Source organism: Triturus cristatus, chromosome 8 (assembly GCF_964204655.1).
Source record: "Triturus cristatus chromosome 8, aTriCri1.1, whole genome shotgun sequence".
NCBI classification, from domain to species: domain Eukaryota; kingdom Metazoa; phylum Chordata; class Amphibia; order Caudata; family Salamandridae; genus Triturus; species Triturus cristatus.
Window position 1 is genome coordinate 454218868 of NC_140591.1, and position 20916 is coordinate 454239783.

Sequence of the window (20916 nt, forward strand, 5' to 3'; positions counted from 1 at the left end):
AGTAACTCAGTGCCTGAATATGTGAAAAGTCAGTGAGTTCTAAGTGGACGGATAGTTGAATCTGTGAGTGCTTTGGAGGTGTTGAATGAATTGTGAGTGTATCAATGGATAGCAGTGATCATGTAATAAAAATGGCAAGAATTGCAAATACTCTGCTAGTGCAATTATTACATTAAGGGTGCTTTAAATAACACCTCACAACTATATACCAGGAGTTGCTGCCAATATGCCAATGCAAGCAGCACACCGTTGTGGATGGCATTATGAACAGAATGCCCACCATATGTCAATACATTCCACAACTATGCAAGCTTGTCCCATCACTATTAAGATCTGTTCACTTAATTTATAAAGCGCACAAACACCATGGGTCTTTTGGCGCTGTATGAAGTGAGCAAGAAACGAAAGAATGAACAGGCTAATGAAGCAAAGAGGTAACTTATTTGTTGAAATGCATAGCCTCACGAAAGAGCGAGGTCTGCAGTTATGGAGGGATGTCTCATGTCCAAGCCCACCGGGTAGGACATTCCAGAGCTTGGTGGAATACATGGCAGTCTGCAACCACCCACCCTGTGCTTGGGGATGAAAAGCCGATTGGTAGAGCATTGTCCAAGCGTATTCTGTACACAATGCAAGAGATTTAAATGTTCTCCGTTGCTTAATCAGTAGCCAGTGCGGTTGAAGGATGAGACGACTGGCATGAGAAAAACAAGATGGGACGGAGAGTAAATGTGCTGCCGGATTGTTGATAACTTGTAGTTATTCCAGCACATATTAGAGTCTAAGATGAAGGAAATGGCATAGTCCAAGTGTGAGCCATGAATAGTAACAGTACCACGTGTTTGTCGTTGTTGATAGTACATATAGGGGGAGCTCCTGAGGACTCCTGGCCTGCCACTGAGAGCTGATGGTCAGTGTTCACTCCCAGGCTTTCACGGTGTTGGCGGGAGAGGCCGGCGGGCTCATCTCAGCAGCCAGTAGGCATCAAGCCACAGGTCACTTAAGCCATTTGTGGTTTCGATGATATGTCATTGAACCATTATATTATCTCTAATTTCAGGAACCAGACGAGTCATAAGACAAAGCAAATGATGGGGTTTGTTTTTTATCTATCGATTTGTAATGACTCAATTTCAGTTGCGTTTATTCTATTGCCCATCGCTTTTTCATGTTTATGAAGATCTCAAAGATATTTGAAAAACAATCTAACTCCTTCTTAAGCTGTTCCCATTACTCAGTAATCGTTAGTGCCGGTTTAAATTTGCCTCCATCACTCATTCCTCTCGAGTGCTTGTTCAGGTTTGTACTAAAAACAAATCTAGATTCACCAGTAGCGGCTCCTCCGCTAAGGCGGAGGAGCGTCGCCCCACTGCTTCTCAGCAGTGTAAATAAAGGGAAAATAAAATGATAATTCTGTCATTTTATTCGTGCTGCTGCAGCTTTGCGGGGCAGGGCTGCTCTGCTCACAGAGCAGTGGGAGGAGTGGAGGGCACTCTGAGTGCTCATGAATGTTTGGTCGGCCAAACAGTCAGGCGGACTTTCCATATTCTCCACCCAAGCTGTAATACAGCCTGGGTGTTTATGTTAATGTTAATTTAGATTTGTTGAGATCTTAATACCCAAAGGTCTCGAAGCGCTGTAAGAAGAGTAGCGTAGAATCCAAGCAATACAGTTGCAGTTACGCCCAGGCTTCTGTGAACAGGATGGTTTTTAGTTCTTTTCTAAAGGGGAGAAGGCGGTTTTCTGCGCGGAGTTGGCTAGGCAGCCTGTTCCATAGAGTGGGGAGGAGGGAGGAGAAGGCCCTACCTCCTTTGGTGACGTAGTTGAACCTTGGGCAGTATAGGAGGCTCCCTGTGGAGGACCTAAGTGTGCGCCCTGGCACGTAATTTGTGAGTCTTTGCTTGATGTAGATGGGGGGCTTGGCCATAGATAGCTTTGTGGGTGATACACAGGTCCTTAAATTTAGCTCTTTGTTTTACGGGCAACCAGTGGAGGCGTTGTAGAAGGGCTGAGGCTCGCGTATGCCTTGGTAGTTTAAAAATGAGCCTAGCGGCATCATTCATAATTATCTGGAGTTTTCTCACTAAGGAGTCCGGGAGTCCGATATACAAGGAAATGGCGTAGTCAAGGCGAGCCAGGATAATGGCAGACACAATAGTTCTCATGGCGGAGAATGAGAGAATGGAGGAGAGCCTCCTGAGTAGCCGGAGAAGGCCCACACAAGTGCCAAATACCGTGGAAACTTGATTGGCTAGGGTGAGTTTGTCATCCACTTTAATTCCCAGGCTTTTAACCACTGGGATTGGGACTGGGGCCTCGCCCAACTCCTGGGGCCAGTACAAGGAGTTCCAAGGGTTGCAGTCATCCGTCATGGCAAGGACTTCGGTTTTGTCAGGGTTGATTTTAAGAGTTAGCCGTCATCCAGTTGACTGTAAAGCGTAGGATCTCTTTTGCCCGGGATTGTGCTTGAGGGGAGTTATCGATGTGAAGGATGATTTGGGTGTCGTCTGCATAGTTGAAGATCTGACACTCCATAGTCGCCAGAGCCTTGATAAGTGGGCTGAGGTAGATATTAAAAAGAAGGGGTGAGAGTGCGGACCCTTGCGGGACTCCACAGGGTAAAGAGCCTCTCTCTGAGACCCAGTCTCCCATCTGGATTCTTTGGGCGCGGTTTGTCAGGAAAGAGGTGATCCATTGTAAGACAGATCCCTCAATTCCTATAGATCCTAATCTTTCCAGGAGAGTGACATGGTTGACCGTGTCGAACGCTGCCGATAGGTCTAGAAGGACCAGCACACAGGGCTTTTTAATGTCGGCAGTCCGTCTAATATCATCCAGTACTGATAGCATCACTAATTCTGTGCTATGGTGAGCTCTGAAGCCGGCTTGCCTGTCCCCCAGGAGGTGATGATCCTCAAGGAACCTGGAAAGATTTTGCAGGACATGCTGTTCTAGTATTTTAGCAAAAAAGGGGAGTTGGGAGATACGGCAGTAATTTTTCATGTTCGTAATATCCGCACCGGGTTTTTTGAGAAGGGGGATGATTCTGGTTTCCTTGAAGCAGCATGGAACCTCCCCCAACTGTAGAGAGGAGTTTAGGAGTGCGAGGATGTCCTGCTCAATTTCTGGAAGTGCTAGATTGAATATTATAGGAGGGCAAGGATCGGCTGGCGAGCCTGATTTAATCATTTTGGCCAGGCATCTGAGGGTTTCTAAGTCAAGGGGTTGGAAAGGGTATCTGTGCTAGAGCCCTGTGAGGCATCCTCTGCATAAGGTGATGGTATACAGGGGGAGTTGTCAATATGTCCTGGATTTTATTGGAGAAATATGCGAGGAAATTATTGCATTGTTCCTGGCTGGATGGAGTAGACTGAGATTGTTTCTGACTAAGTTCCTTCAGGATTCTGAACGTTTCGTTTTGTTTATTGGTTGCAGACGAAATCCTATTTTCATAAAATTCCGCCTTTCTGCACAGCAGCACCTTTTTATATGAGGCTAGTTATGCTTTATAATCAGTCAGGGCTTGAAGTTCATAATTTTTTTGCCATTGTCGTTCGTAGTGGCGTAGCGTGCGTTTGGAAGTCCTGAGTTCTTCCGTGAACCACGGGGCGCCTTTGCCTTTATTGCAGATTTTTATTCTCTTTTCTGGGGCAACTGTGTTGACGGCCGCACGAAGTCGGTCGGTAAGGGCAGTGGTCTCTATTTCAAGGCTTGCACCTGCTTCTTAGGCGGGCGGGCGCGGAGGGCGCTTAACAGTGTCGGGCCATCTATTTTTGACCAGGTGCGCACCCGTTTCCAGGCCGCAGGGGGCGGAGTTATATGTTTGGTAAGAGGAAGTAACAGGTTAATGCAAAAGTGGTTCGACCAAGGACAAGGTGTGACCTCCAGGGGGCGGTTGACCAAACCAGGTCTAGAGTGTGTCCCAGCACATGGGTTGGGGTTGTAATTAATTGGGAGAAACCAAGGTTGGTGAAAGTCTCTTCTAGTTGGCGGGCCTGAGCGTCCTTGGGTTGTTGATCCCAATGAAAGTTAAAATCTCCCATTACCAGGAGATGTTGAAAACGTGACCGGAGGTTAGAGATGCATTCGGTGAGGAGATCAGTAAAGATAGGGGAGCATTTGGGGGGACGATAGAGCATGACGATCGTAATACTTGAGGAGTGATGGCAGACCCTGATGGTTAGCATATCTGCCCCAGCCAGGGATTCAGCCAACACTTTTTCTATGCTCCAGTATTTTTTAAAAAGGAACGCTACCCCTCCGCCTCTTTTACCGGCAGGTCGGTTGTGCCAGACAGCATCATAGCCATCTGGCATAGCAGCCAGTAGGGTAGGGCCGAACTCTTCGTTCAACCAAGTGTGGAGAATATGCACAGGCTTCCAGTCCCCGTCTGAGCACTGAACTACGGTGCTCAGACCAATCAGAATGCCAAACTTAGCACCGTCATTAACTAACACTGCTAGATTTCATTTGCAAGCATATGAAGGGAAACCATCTTTACCATACAGCCGACACAACGCAGTGCAATTATCACGCATCCATTACCATGCAATGCTTTTACCACACATTGCCTTTACAGCACAAGGTAAGTATATTTAAGGTAAGTGTGTTCATTATGTGTGTGTGTGTGTGTGTGTATGTGTATATGTATGTATGTGTGTGTGTGTGTGTGTGTATATATATATATTACCTACTGGCGGTCGCCAGTAGGTAGTTGTAGTTAGGACCTATTTTCCATAGGAAATCCGCAACATTCTATTCCCAATAAGTCTGGCGCCGGTTGATGAATCTTCGCGAAGTTTTACAAACTTTTGGCCAGCTCCGGTCCGCTCCAATCCTGAAAGTTTTGTGGTGATTCGTCAAGCGGGGGCCAAGGAAAAAAGGGGGGTCCCAAAACGCGTTTTCCCCACTGAAATTTTAAGTGGGTGTATCAAAGGTTATATTAGGGTGTGAGAAGATGCACTATTTTATCACATGGATGATGTCATCAGTGATGTCATGAGTGATGTAATATGTGACGTCATCAGCAGTGCATTGCGGGGGCGCGAGTTATAGTTAGCTGAACTAACTATAATAGGGCAATTTCTAGGGTTTTGTACGAGGGAAATGTCCAGCTAACTATAACGCCCCTGAAACCTATGGTTTTTTCAGTGAATTTCAAAGGTTTTTTAAATGCTAATTCCTAATTATAACATACTGGAAACCTACTATGGTTTTTTAAGTGAATTTCAAAGGTTTTTTAAATGCTAATTCCTATCTATAACTTATCTCTAAAGCTATGATATTTAGTGATTTTCATAGGATTTCTAAATCTTTATATTTCAGTGTCAAATCCTTTAATTATGTTTTTTAAATTGTTTTTCACCATTTTTTAAGTTTTTTTGCAATTAATTCTTTTACAAACTAAAAAATATTATTTTTTTAATGATTTTTGTAACTATTTTTTCATTTATTTTTAAAATATTTTTTAAACTATATTTTTAATACTTTGTTGTTTTTTTTTTTTTTTTGATGATGGCGCTGCTGCGGTTTTTATACGCGCTCCAAAATTACCCGGACCTGGTCCCACACAAGTACTTCGCAGATATTGAGGCTACTCAGACCTTCTGTGGATTGGCGCACCACGCATAGCCCTCCCTAAACTTACACTGGGGTGGTACGATGGTGGTATAGCACTGCCGGACATCCGTAAATATTACTGGGCAGAACATCTCTCGGCTATCAACCAGGGCACGTACGGCAGTGGGGATGATCCCGGGTATGGGATGGATAGGTGGCTCCTCCCCGGGGGAAACTTTTAGACCGCACTCTACTCGCGGCCTAATAGGTTCCACCTCACGGGGCCTACAAAGCACTCGGTCCAACTGTGGCACATTGTGAACCGGAAGCTAGGGTGGGCTGACAAACTTACGAAGGCAACCCCGCTCTTGGTGTCAGAAAGGCTCGGGTCGTTGGGTCGCACTAAGGGATTTCGCAATTGGGACCTGATCGGGATATCCCGTATAGGGGACCTTTGGGGATCTAGGGGAATGGTGACCTTTGCCTCGCTACAGCAGTCCCACGAGTTGGCTCACTCGGAGTTCTTCCGGTACATGCAAGTTCAGCACTCTCTTCAATCTAACATCCCACCGGGGACAGCGCTCCCGGAATCCTCCCCCTTAGAGGATAGGCTGCTTGACGGCTACCTGCCGGAAAGGGCGATATCCCTCACATACAAAAAACTCGTACATCACTCCCCGGGTCCACTGCGCTCCCTCAGGGGGAAATGGGAGGCGGATGGCCTGGAAATTGATGATGAGGAATCGAGGGAGGTGCTCTCTTCCCCAAAGAGGTGGCAATATCGGCAAGGTTGCGGCTGATACAGCTCAAAATATTACATCGGTGTATGTCTCAGGCACCAGGCTAGTGTTGATGGGGAGGAGTGCAGATGGGTTCTGTTGGCGACGTTGTGGGGAGAGGGGGACATTTCTTCACATAGTATGGGAATGCCTGCAAATTCAAACATATTGGGCAAAGATACATGATTGTATGAGCGAGGTTTGGGGGTTAAAGTTGCGGCCTGAAGCTAAGCGGTGCCTCCTGAACATTTGGGAGCCCACGGACCTATCGGTAAAAGGCAAATTGTGGGCAACGCTGGGGCTGGTGATTGCAAAACGTAACATAGCGCGCCTATGGGGGCCGGTAGCACCCCCAATGATTAGTGCATGGAAGAAAGACATGGACTGGTGTATGCTGCAAGAAAAGATAGTGTATGTTTCGAGGGGGTGCCCCGGGAAATGGGTAGTGTTCTGGTCTTGTTGGAATGCATACCGCGGTAACATTTGCGAACTTCCCATTCCCCCCCCCCCCCCCCCCTTGAAGAATTGTTAACCCAATAATGTGATGGTACTGTCTACCCCAATATGCTGTCCCATATCCAGTTACAATAATGTCTGTGAGTCCAAGGATGAAACACTGTAACATCATTAAGTGAAAACTGTGAAACGACCAACATGTTTGTTTGTTAATAAAAAGATTTTTTTTTTTTTAAACTGTAAAAATCAGTATTAAAAAATGCATATAACTATTACACTTAAAAAACCTTTGAAATTCACTGAAAAAACCATAGGTTTCAGACATGTTATAGTTGGGAATTAGCATTTAAAAAACCTTATGTATGATGAATAATGTAATATGTGACATCATCAGCAGTGGATTGCGGGCGCGCGAGTTATAGTGAGTACAACTAACTATAACTGAGGAATTTCAATGGTTTTGTGCAAGTGAAATGTCCAGCTAACTATAACAGCCCTGAAACCTATGGTTTTTTCAGTGAATATATATATATATATATATATATATATATATATATATATTATACACACCCATTTCAGTTAACCTCATATTTACTTGCATTATAAAGGCATGTGGTAAGAGATTGCTTTGTAAAGGCAATGTGTGGTAAAGGCTGTGCGTGGTAATGGATGTGTGGTAAAGGTATGCATTGTAAATGCTTTTGTGGCTCTGTCATATATCTGCATAGGAACGTGGCTCATTTAGTAAAATACAGTAGCCATTTTATTATGTAAATGAGTGTTAATCCTGATGACATTACACTGCTCCCCATCCTTCTCCAAATGTAATTTGTTTGCACCAGCCCAAGGGTGCAGCACCATAAGTCACCACTAGATGGCCTCTGAAGTCATCATAATGATGTAGTGCTGCAATCTGCTACTAGATGCTCAGAGCACTCAGAAACCCCCTTCTGCACCAGTCTTTGTGTTACTGTTATAACCACTACTACAGAGTGAGTTAATGTATTGAAACCAATTTAAAAAGTGGTTTTCCGGTGTTCCTTATATCCATCTTGTACAGACAGCCGAACGGTTTCAACGGTGCATTGTTACAATCGCTGGTACACAGTAATCGATGAGTTGACACTATTAGAAAAGCATTTCTGCAACGTTTGTCTAACCAACTCATAAAGACAGAAGACAAACGTGTCATAAGATCTATAAGTGTGATAGAGACAGTCCTATAGAAATCTGTATATGAAAAAAAAGGAAAAAAGTCTTGTGGCGTAGTGAAAGCATTCATGCTAATCCAAGTCACTGCAAACGGATGTTTGTCTAGAAGTGCCGTCAAAGCTGCACCATTTTGTAACATCTAGGAGGGCAAGCTGCCCAGTAATTGCAACTTTTTCTTTATTTGAGTCTTATATAGCGCAAACTAGACCCAAAGGTATCAGAGCGTTTACATGAGCATCAGTTGCGTTACAAACCGACACATTCATTAGGTCGAGCTACAGCGCACATGCGCTTTCTGCAAGACCTGCTGTCATCAAAAATCTGATAATTGCTACAATGTGTTCTGTCGAATCAAACAATTGTTTAGTGACGAGGATAATGAATCAGAGTAAAAGAAATGTTAGAGGGCTGAGTCTAAAACACACCAAACAAAGGGAAAAACATAATTAATATGGTATCTTTTGTATATATAACCATTAAATGTCTTATGGTGTATATATGGCAGTTGCACAATTGAATCCCAAGATAAACACGTGACTCAAACAGATTGATATAACATACAGTGTAACATTCATATTTACACCAATTAACCAATACGAGAATCAAGACCTAATATAGGACGTTTTTTTAAAATCCGTCCTGTAGCGTTATATAGTACATATCGCACCTTGTTTATTTCTTAACGATGATTTTTTTTAAGGCGTAATAACTATGGACGTGGTATGGCTAAGCGTCGATGTTTCGACCCTAGTGTGTGTGTCAATTGAGAAACATCATGGGTTTCATTTAGGTAATTTTTTCCTTGTCATTAAATATTTTCACATATAATTTGCTGTATATATGTCACTCGTATGTATATCATGGGATGAGGTGCCATTTTTAGCTAGTTTCAAACGATTTGAGTATTTCCTTGCTACCAAATATTTTCATGTTTAGCCTAATGTATGTATGTCACTCAAAATATTTCCTTGTTTACGTAAGAGATTTTGCATTTTACATGTACAAATCGCTCAAAAGAATTCTTTGTATACCTAAGCGAGTTTTCAATTCAAATGTACAAACCGCTGTCAGAACCACACAAGTACTTAGTTCCAGACCTGTTCTCGTACTTAGTTACCAACCAACAGGTATTTTCTTCCTATCAGGGGTCCTGATCGGTAGAATGTAGCAAGGCTTCAACATAGCGCGCCGTGCGTTGTCGTTGGCCAGCCCACGCTACGTTGCCTGTTACACATTCCCAGAATTCCGGAACAGGCGTGCACGCTTACGCAGCGGCTGTCATTCCAACTCATAATGAGTGGTGTGTTGCCAGTGCACGGCTTGCCGAGATTTTGGAAGGGTGACTCACATTCTGAATCTCTCCACTTTTCTTTAAATAGAAACCAAGGGTTGCTTATCTTTGTTAACTCATGCCCAATTATGTGACTAGTTTGTGCTGTGGCTAATTAAATGAGCCTCGACCGCTTACGAAGGAAACTTCAGCATTGAATTCTACTGTATGGTCATTTTCTGACTGGATTACATTTAGGACATGATTGTACCTCACATGACTTTAAACTTGCGGCATTGGCTGACATATTGAAGAAGGGTGAGTTTGCTCCAACCCTTTCCTTTTTGTGCACTGAGAATTAAGTTTTCGCACATTTTTCCTAATTCCTGCTCATTTGTTTTATTAGGTCCGGCTGAGGCTGCCTAATTATGTCTCGACTTGTCATGACTTAATCTACACGAAGGTTGATCTAATCTAGGACAGATCATGAAGTTTCTCAATTGACACATACACTAGGGTCGAAACATCGACGCTTAACAATACTACGTCCATAGTCATTACGCCTTCAAAAATCATTGTTAAGAAATAAACATATATGGAACAACAGGATGGATTTTTCAAAGATTTCCTATATTATTTCTTGATTCTCGTATTGGTTAATTGTTGTAAATATGTATGGAACACTGTCACTCTGTTATGTCAATCTGTTATAAATCACAGGTTTCTCTTGTGATTCAATTGTGCAACTGCCATATATACCATGAGACATTTAATGGTTATATTTAAAAAAGATAACATATTAACTATGTTCTTTTCTTTTTTGGTGTGTTTCGGACTTAGCCCTCTCACATTTAATTTACTCTGATTCGTTATCCTTGACATTAAGCAATTGTTTGATCTGACAGAACACATTGTAGTCTGTGGTGGTATTATCTGCCAGATTACCAGGATGTCGTCAATGTATCTAATCCAAAGACGTATCTGGTTGCTGTATGGGTTATTGGCCCAGATGTTATGATCCTCAAACCAACCCATGTACATGCAGGCCACGATGGTGGCAAAGGTGCTGCCCATCGATGTTCTGTGGCGTTGCAGGTAGATCTTGTCTTTGAAGGTGAAGAAATTCTCGGTTAGGGCTAGTTTGGCCAATTCCTTGATCCAGTGTATTGGGGTGTTCCATATCCACTCTTGGGTTTGTAGAAGGTCTTGGATTACCATTAAGCTCTCTTCTTGAGGAATACTGCTGTAAAGTGCTTCAACATTCAGGCACATTAATGTTTCTTTGTTTGGATCGAAATCCACATCTTTGAGTATGGTCAAGAGGTCTGCGGTCTTCTTGATGTAGGATTTTGGCTATTAATCCACAATTTGTGACCGGGGTTCCAGGACTGAACCGATACTGGAGACAATTGGTCTGCCCGGTGGTGGGGTACGTCCTTTATGTATTTTCAGGATCGTGTAGAATCTCTGGGTTCTTGGTTCCTTGGTGGTCAGGAACTCCCTCTCTTCGTTGTTGATCCAGCCCTTCTCACTTGCTTCTTCTAGTAGCAGCTTAAACTTGTTTTGAGGTCTTCTTGTTGGGTCGATGAGGATGATGGTGTAGTTTCTCTCTTCTTCGAACAGCAACAGGCATGATTACGATAGCGTCCCTCTGATCTGCTGATTTTATCACATGCTTTCTCTTGTACTTAGTGAGTTGAGGGCAGCTGTCTCCCATTTGGAAAGGTTGTAGAAATTATTGGATTTGGGTCTGTACATTTCAATGTCTTTTATGACTGTCTCCTCAAACGCCAGGATCTCTAGAGGGATGGTAGAAAGGGGAGGGGTGAAGTTCTATTTTCTTTTAAAGTTTGTATGTCCCTCTTTTCTTTCTGCTGGGGTGTAGTTCATGAAGAGAGCCTTGATCTGGATTTTTAGAAAAATTACAAGTTCATACCTGGTCCTGAACTTGTCCATTTTAGTTGTAGGAATGAAGCCTAGTTCTTTGTTGAGAACCGTAAGTTCGTCTTCTGAGAAGGATTCATTGGATAGGTTGACCACCATATTCATTGGTTGCTTGGGCCTGGTTGTGCATGTTCTCTGGTTTGGCTCCTGGTGTTGGCCCCCTCTATTGTGTCATCGTTCCACTGGACCTGCCACCCTCCTCTTTGACCTCTTCTTCCTCGTTGTCCGCCAAACCCTAAAAAATGTTGGTTGGGTTGATAAAAGGGTATCGGTTGCGGCATCGGTGGTCCCTGGTGGTTATCGACAGCAGTTTATCACACTGACCTTTTTTTTTTTTTTTTTTTTTTTTTTTAGCATTCGGGTGCAAATAGAGATTAATTAATATGACTGTCAGGTTTTTAAGCCCTTTGTCCATGAGTTTGTTCTGACCGCAAATATTATCCTGGAAAGTCCTGCTTCAGGATTTTCTTTTGAAAATAAAACCAAAAACCGTTTGATGCAGGGCATTGTGATGTTGATGGAGCTCTGCACCAAGCTGAAAGTGTCTTAGGACCCTTATGGTTACCATTGCCACCTAGATGAGCCAGAGGACAGCTGGGAGAAGGAACTGGCAGGCACCAGTAGTTGGGACACCTTACCAGACACTGGCCTGGTCTCTCTCCCTACCATGCATGCTACACTACTATGACAACAGTTCATACAAACCCTTAATTTGTACCGGAGGACTGGTGGTAAGCTCTAAATTTGGTGGGCGGAGTAAAGGCAGAATGGTGGATGTAAAGTCCTTTGCCACCCTTGCTATCTTTACACTGTCTGCCAAGTCTACATTGGGCCCTAAGTGTTGGATAAATATAGTGGTCGTGAGGGAGGACCTCCGCATGGACTGCCTGCTGCCATGACAACATTCACTTGTGGATGTTGCCTTGATTTCGTCAAAGTGTGCCTGGAACAGTTTTGAAAAATAATCATTTGGGTGTAAGGTGAATTACAAATTGTCTAATGCGATGGTAGAACATTCCAAAATAGAATGATTGGTTCTTTGGAGCAGCAATTGGGGAGGAAGTACCTTCAACCCAGGCTTGTTTTATGCCTGTATGGAGGTCCCCCAAATAGGCCTGGAAGTTAGACCTGATGAGATCTGCTTTGTCAAAAACAAGATGTCAGGCACTTTTTAAAGTTGTGGAATATGTTCCTCAGGATGCTAGTGACTAGTTGATGCTTAAGGCAAAGCACAGACTTTACGCGAGTGAAAAGCTCATGAAGGAGTAGAGTTTTAAAGAGGCTTGGTACCATAACTGGTTATTGGATCTTCAAGCCAATTAGTCCTTGCCAGAAGAAAATGTATAACCACTTCTTAACAAGGGGGTTGATGCTCTGCAGGGATGAGCATGTACTACCCTTGTGACTTGATATGCAAATGGTACTTCAGGCCCTTGGACACCAGCGGTAAAGGGCAATGAGATCCAAGAGAATGGTGCTCCCTTATAACAATCTTATATGTGCATTGAGATCCTGTAGAGTTCCTACATCCTAGAGTAAATAAAAGTGTGCAGTGAGTGCGAACGAGAAGAATGTGCTGTGAACCACGAGGTCATCTACAATATTGTTTTCTAATCGGCAGGTGTGATCAAATGAAAGCTGAGAAACCCCAGGAAGATGCTGCTGTGGAGCAGACTCTTCAGAGCAGACAACATGCCTCCTGGCAGGATAAGCTTCTGGAGTTAAAAGGTAAATACATATCTGATCACAAATGAAACCCATCTAAGGAAGAATTGATCATGGTGGAGGGTTGGGTGCATGGCCAGGGCACTTTTACATACCATAAAGACTACACTTATAGGTTAATGTTACAGTAAGTGCTGTTCTGGCTGATCGATTACCCTATTGTTTGATAGGAGGGTAGTATAAAGTGTGTGAGTTTGAACTCTATTGAAAGCGAATAAAGCGGTGTGAGATCACAGTATGAGTGGTGCTGCCAATGGAGGGAAGAGAAGCATCGGGTAGGTGTGCCGCTGATAGTGTAATGCGGGAAAAGGACTGGTGAGAGGTCTCTGTGAATTTTAGAGCTGTTGGAAGCATGAGCCTGTGAATCCACAAAATTCCTACCACCCTGCATTTCCACATTTCCCTTGATTAAAAATGGCACCGCTCTTGTGTGGGTGGGCCAAAGACTGACAAAACTGTGGCCCATATTGACTTCATATGGTCACAGTTTTCATCCTTTCCTGTTGCAGAAGCTATGCCGCCAATCAATTTTTATTATGATGATTTGGAGCTCCTAAGAGTTCCACATAAAAGGATACAAATAAAAAGGCTCTGATATATTCGATCATCCAGAGCTATAATAAAAATAACAAAATAAAATGCATACAAAACCATAAATTCATCAGTTTTGTTCAGCATTGCAAGATACAAGCAGCATGCTAGAACTAAATGTGCAAATACGCAAACATTAGACCAATGTCACCATTCTATTGAAATACTAACAAGACCGTGTCTGCCGGGAGTTCGTTACATGTTTTGGCTGTGATGTGGAAGAAAGATCTTCCACCTGCTCTGGCTCTGTGGATGCGCGGAGTTTCGGCCAGTGCGAGGTTGGCAGATCAGAGGTTCCTTTTGGGTACGTGGAAGTTGATTCTGTCATTGAGGTATTCGGGTTCGGTGTTGTGCAGGCATTTGTAGGTGTGGTTTAGGATTTTGAAGGGGACTCTTTCCTCCACGGAGAGCCAGTGGAGCCTACGTAGGTGTGGGCTGATGTGTTCATGCCGGGGGATGTCGAGGACGAGTCTGGCGGCGGTGTTGTGTATCATCTGGAGTTTGCGGAGTAGGGACTTGATGCCGGCGTAGAGTGCGTTTCCATAGTCGAGTACTATGCCGAGATGTTTGGTGCGGTCGGTGGGCTTCCGAGGGCGGACACCCACCAGGTGTTGTCCCATGCCAAGGGGGTGGTTCCAAGGACAAGGACTTCTGTCTTCTCGGCGTTGAGCTTAAGGCAGCTGATGGTCATCCAGATTGCTACTTCGTGCATCCCATTTTGGACTCTGGCGGGGTCTTTGGTGAGGGACAGGATGAGCTGGGTGTCGTCAGCGTAGGATACGATGAGGCCGTTTCGTCAGACAATGGCTGCATGGGGGGCCATGTAGACGTTGAAGAGGGTTGGGCTCCGTTACGAACCCTGTTGGAAAGGAAGGGTGTCAGTCTGATTTTTGGTTTCTTCCGGTAAGGAATGATCGGATCCAGTCTAGGGCTGTTCCTTGTATGCCAGCGTCATGTAGTCTGGTGATGAGTGTACGGGGGGAGACTGTGTCGAAGGCTGCTGATAGGTCGAGTAGGATGACAGCGGTGGAGTGACCTTGGTCCAGGAGGGTGCGGATGTCGTCTGTAGCGGCAAGTAGGGTGGTCTTGGTGCTATGGTTGCTCCGGAATCCGGATTGGGATGGGGTCGCGGACTGCGTTGTCTTCGATGAATCGTGTTAGTTCCTTGTTGACTGTTTTTTTTTTCTGCAACTTTGGCTGCGAAGGGGAGGAGCGAGATGGGCTGGTAGTTCTTTGGGTCAGCTGTGGACTTCTTGAGCAGGGGCCTGACTTCTGCGTGTTTCCAGTCATCTGGGAAGGTGCCTGTTTTGAAGGAGTTGTTGATGTGTTGTAGTTTGGGTGCGATGGCGGTGTTGGCTCTGTGGTAGATGTGTGGGGGGCAAGGGTCTGTGGGGGCTCCCGAGTGGATGCTTTTCATGGTCGAGGTGGTGTCTTCGGCTGTGATTGGAGTCCAGGTGGTGATGGTGGGCTGGCTGGAGTGTATCGGGGAAGGGCCAGCTGTGGCGTCTGATGGGAGGTTGGCGATGTTGTCGAGGTTTTTGATCTTGAGGTGGAAGAAGGTTTCGAGCTTGTTGCAGAGTTCTTGGGACGGGGTGATGTCTGTGGCTTTGCTGCGGGGGTTGGTGATTTCCCGCATGACTGTGAAGAGTCTTGAGTGAGGGTGGAGTTGAGTTGCTTGTCTGTGACTTTGCTCCAGTTCCTTTGTGGTGGGTGTGGGATTGGTTTGGGTGCTTTCGGTTTGTTGACCGTGAAGTGTATGCAGTGGTGGTCGGTCCATGGGGGTTGCATTGTATGGCTGAAGTGGACGCTGTTTTCTGCTGTGAAGATGGGTTCGAGGGTGTGTCCTGCCCTGTGTGTCGGTGCGGTGACTAGTTGGTAAAGTCCGATGTTGACGAGGTTGTCCTGCATGATAGTGGAGTTGGGGTCGCTGAGGTTGTCGAGGTGGAAGTTCAGGTCGCCGATGAGTATGTAGTTAATTGAGGCTATGGTGTGGGGTGTGATGAGGTCGGTGATGATTGTGGCGAATGGGGGGTGGGGGTCTGTAGACAAGGGTTTCCCAGAGCTTTGGGTTGGGGCTGGTCTGGATGTGGAAGTGCAGGTGTGCGGCGGAGGGGAAGGTTTCGCTGGAGGTGGTGAGGTGGAGGGTGTTCTTGTGGGCGATGGCAAGGCCCCCTCCAGGGTGGTTGAGGCGGTCCTTCCTCTGGATCTTGTATCCTTCTGAAATGGCGGTGTTGATGTCGGGGCCGGAGGAGGCGTTGGTCCAGGTCTCCGTGAAGAAGGCGATCTCTGGCGAGAGGGAGTCGAAGGTTCCAGATCTCCACGGCGTGTTTGTGCACAGAGCGCACATTGAGGAGGATGCACCTGAGGGTGTCGCTGGTGTTGGTTTTAGTGGTGCTGGGGGCAGGGTTGGTGGTGAAGGTCTGGCGGCAGTGGAGGCAGGAGAACTGGCCGCCGTTTGGGTTGGGTGTGGCCTGTTTGCAGTCTCTGCATCTTCCGGGGTTGAGTGCGTGGAGGGCGGCTGAGTTGTAGTGGTGGGTTGTCAGAGATGCAGGGTCCCTGGCCGCGGTCGGGTCACGGACGGGCGCAGACTGGGTTGCCTTTGCTGCGCAGCGTTCTCAATTAAGTAGGAGAGGGGGAAGGCGTGAAGTGGCGATTTGGAGGTGGGCGAGGTCTACGAGACGGCAAAAAACTTAGAAAAACGAAAATCACAAGAGACAAATGCAGAAAAAAGTAACAGGAAGGAATGGAACCACAATGAGTCAGGCACTGGGAAAAAGAAAAAGTTAAGGAACAGGGAGGCTGAATTAACACAGAGAACCAAAGCAATCAGGCAAGCAAGTGCAGGGAGCGGGTCTAGAGCGCTCTCGAACCCTGCTCTCCGTTGTCAGCGACAGCTGGGCTGTGCTGCGTGGAGGGAGAGCTGTTCCTGAGCCAGGAGGTCAGGGCACTTGACCCTGCAATTCGAATTATATGCAATGAATATTGTCCACAAAGAACCGTCTGCAGCATACCGCAGCCAACTTCACCAAATTAGTTCTTCTCTAAAATATATTTAAAAATTGTTTAAAAAAAATATAAATTTTAAAACACACCTGTTCTTGGGGTTCCAAGAGGAAATTTCAGGCCTCCTCGCCTGTGGTGGTGGTATATTTTAAATACAATGGCCTCAACAATCGACGTCGTAATGGTTGTACTAGAGGACAGACAAATAAAACCTGATTTAGATTCTGTACCCAGCTTCCACATAGGTGACAAAGTCTGCCCTGCCTGGCTAATCCCTCCCACGCCCCTGTTATAATTCATTGGGGCAGCAGATTCATCCTTAACAGGATAGTTCTGCACACTCCATGGGGGAGAATCCATACAGCATACGGTTGAGGTTGTTTATAAATACTGCTCCCAACTATTCTATCATTGTCAGAATGACCGAAGCACAAGGCAGTATCTCTTTTACGACAAACTTCATAAATGATCCTATTAATAAGCATTTTGCCAATTTCAAATAAGTCTGCCGCTTGCACATAATTCCTGAAAACCACACTTTTCCCCTTCAGGCTTGCAAATATTTCTTGTCTTAGCGCTGCTCCTAAAGGGTCTTCAACGCTGTTCAGTAAGGCATTACTCAATCTCAAACATGCAGCCATGGCGAACACATAGGTCGAGAGGATCCCGAATTCAAGTCGGATCACCGCTATGGGGGCCGCTTGGTTCAAATTACAGGTCTGATGCCAAATCCGCCCCTCTACCTTCTCAAAGTAAACCCACTGCTGTTCGTTCACAAGCGTAACTCAGTACGGGCGGGATTTAAATTTTGTATACTGATAAAACTTGTGCAAAGTGTCTTTGCGCGCAACATTTGTAAAATCTACCAATTGCGCATGCTTGAGATATTGCCTTACTTCTACATTGGTCAGTGTGATCACTGCTAGAGCATCTCTTTGTAAAAATTCTTACTGGGTACAATTTCACTACATCAAGTTTCTTTCCCCAGGAACCAAAGCATATTTTTCTTAACTCTACACCCTGATCTCTAAAAATCATAATTTCACTTTTTGCTGTATTTATTTTTAGAAAATGATCATCCGCATAGTGTGCTAACTCATTAAGGCGCCTTTGAAGTCCTATCGGGGTTACATCCATCAGGATGGTGTCATCCACATAAAGCAGACAACTCAATTTCATTGTTCCTAATTTTGGGGAATCCCCCTTACTCAGCAAGTCTTTAATATAAAGAGAGGAGAGGGGATAACGGGCACCCTTGCTTGAAAGAGTGAAAGAGAATAAAGCGTTGTGAGATCACAGTATGAGTGGTACTGCCAATGGAGGGAAGAGAAGCATCGGGTAGGTGTAATGCGGGAACATGACCGGTGAGAGTTCCCTGTGAAGTGTAGAGCTGTTGGATGCATGAGCCTGTGGCTTTTCTGAATCCACAAATTTCCTACCACCCAGCATTTCCACATTTCTCTTGATGATAATGGCATCCTCTTGTGTGGCTGGGCCCATTACCTGGGACAAGAACAGTCAAAGCTGCGGCCCATATTGAGTTCATATGGTCACAGTTTTCATCCTTTCCTGTTGCAGATGCTATGCCCAGCCACACAAGCGCAGATGCTGTGTGTGATATGATCTGAGCTTGAGAATGCAATGCAATTCTGTCCAAGTGAGTGTACTACAGACTCCATAAAAGAAAAGTAGCACTTAGTTTTTATCACTCTGTGTTGCAAAGTGTCCTCCCTAAGAGTGAAGGTAGCCAGCAGCTGAAGTAGGCCAACACTATGCCGCATGCTGCTATGCTAAGATGGGCCTAAAACAATGACACAAGTATGTTCCAGTGGTAAAAGTAAGAGGAGTGTGGAGATCACTATCAGTGGAAGATGAGGAATGTCGCCTGAAAGTGTCATGGCCATCAAATACATTTCCTGAAAAGGTGCCCTCAGTTGGTGAGAAACGAGAAAAGCTGTTCCTTCGGGAACAGGTGAAAGTCCAGCTTCAAGATTGCAAATTTTTCTGTCAACTTGAAATCGCGGGTGCCCTTCACACTCGAGACTGATGAATCCTCATTTGCTATTGGTGTGGTATTGTTGCCAAGAGATCCTGAGACGGAGGCAGTACATCTGGTTGCATAATAATAACTGTAAGAAATTGTGTTTCTGCTTGGCAGAGGTGTGCACCCTGTTCAAGCAGGGACCACATCCCTAGTCAAGATAAGTCATTAACACACTTTAAATTAACCTGTGGTCACCCTCTAGTAGCTTGGGACAGAGCAGTCCGGCTTAACTTAAAAGGCAATGTGTAAAGTATTTGTGGAACACTTCAAACAGTAACCCAGTGAAGACTTCACTGAAAGACTCCATGCCACTTTACAAAATTAGCTTATATTTGTACGAATAAAACAAAACCAAATCACCAAAATTCCAAATAGTAGAAGTAAAGATATGAATTTTAAAAGAATAAACTGTTTTGTAGTGCTTAGAAGCAAATAGACCCAGTTGGTGCTATCTGGTTGCGCTAGGCCAGGTCAAATCCAAAAGTTCAGGCTGACTCCAATAGAGCGTGGGTCATATACAGAGTGGCCCGTTGAACAGTACCTTGGGTGTGTCAACGTTAAGGGCGATGCACAAAGCAAAGAAAATGATCTGTCGTCGTTGATCTTACAAATGTAGGCGATGCATCGGTTCTGGGCTGCACACTGTTGAGGATGCGTCGAGGATCAAGATGCGAAGAACACCGAGACGATGCATTATTGTCGAACCGCCTGGCTCTAGATGATGCTAGCCGGCCGCATGAAGCGATGCATTGGTGCCGAACCACCAAAGTCAGAGATACATTGGAAACTGGAGGTGATGCATCGTGCAGTCGGCGATGCGGAGTCTGCGGTCCATGCAGCAGCAGCGATGGGCCAGTGTCAAGGGAAATGCGCCGGTTCTGATTGATGCAATTTTGTCGTTTTTGAAGATGCAGCACTTAAAACTCACTTCCAAGGGCCCAGGGCTGGATTGGCACCACTTGGCGGAGCAGACAGTGTCCAGGTACTTTTGGCAGGTTGAAGAGAGAGGTCTTTGAAATCCCAGAGACCTCTGCAAACAGGAGGCAAGCCAACAAGCCATTGGAGATGTAGATATGCAGGTCCAGTCCTTATCACTCCCAGGCAAGAGGGAAGCAGGCAGCAGGTCAAAACAACGATTAGCAAAGTGGCAGAACCTCCAGCAGCACATCAGTTCTTTTTCCTGGTGGAATGCCTTCAGTTCCAGAAGTGTTCTGAGTTGGTAATGTCAAAGGTTCTGTACTTATGCCGAGTCGGGCCTTTAAAGTGGGGGAGGCTTCATAGAGATTCTTTTGAAGTGCAGGAGTACCTTTCTTTCCTGGCCTGGCTCCGAACTCACTACGTGGGGCATGTCATCCTTTGTGTGGGGACAGGAAACAGCCCTTTCAGATGTAAGTGTCAGCTCCTCCCTCCGATCTTGCCCAGGATGGCCCATCCGAATGCAGATTGCCAATCAGTTACACCTACCCTTCCTTTGTGTGTGACTGTCTAGAGGGAATGCAGAAAGCCAGCTGTCACCCACCCCAAAAGTGTGCCCCAGAGGTAGGCAAAAGGCACCAAATGGGTACAGTAAGAAAATGCCAACTTTCTAAAAGTAACAAAAAAGGAAATACAGCACAAATGCACTCAAAAGTGATCTAATTAAACACAATAATCTTTTCTTCAAAACTCTGATATTAAAGTGTGCACCCTGTATGGGGCTCTGTTCGCCTCCTCAATACAAAATTAGACTAGATTAGCCCGGGTGAATGTCCAGGAGCTCAAGGTGCACTACTGCAGTGTCACTTAATCCAAAGTGTACAATCTCAAACAAGTGATCAATGGATCATTTTCTTTCAACACAAGTTCTCAATACATTTCCAAAACATGTCAAACAAAGAGGATATACAAAATCTGCTTTTATTCAGTCCATAGCAGAATTACTTCAAAAGAAACGCGATGATGCTTTACTCCGCATAGTAAATCAGGTAACAAATGTATTTTCCTTTCCCAATGCATTTTGGGTGGGAATCTGCCTTTCGTCAGGGGAATCTACAACATCAATGGTTAGTTTAAGTATCAAAAAGGTATCAGGCCTTAGCATATTTAAAGGGCTAATTAAGTGGGTGCCACAATCCGTGCTGGAGGCCCACTAGTAGCATTTTATTTACAGGCCCCGGGCATATGTAGCACACTTTACTAGGGACTTTTAGGAAAATTAAATATGCCAGTTGTAGATAAGCCAAGGTTACCAATTTATAAGTATAGAGCACATGCATTTTAGCACTGGTTAGCAGTGGTAAAGTGCCAACAGTCCTAAAGCCAACAAAAACGAGGTCAGAAATCCAGGAGAAGGA

The 20916-nt window shown here is 45.1% G+C and overlaps 1 pseudogene across 1 annotated transcript in view; it reads left to right on the forward strand.

Annotated features, from left to right (window-relative positions):
• The window catches only part of LOC146802313 (E3 ubiquitin-protein ligase TRIM39-like), a 135601-nt pseudogene that overhangs the window by 12340 nt on the left and 102345 nt on the right, over positions 1 to 20916 (forward strand). Inside the window, exons 3-4 of the transcript XR_014968031.1 lie at positions 355 to 434; positions 12842 to 12948. The product of XR_014968031.1 is annotated as an E3 ubiquitin-protein ligase TRIM39-like (transcript). The remainder of the gene's footprint in view (positions 1 to 354; positions 435 to 12841; positions 12949 to 20916) is intronic.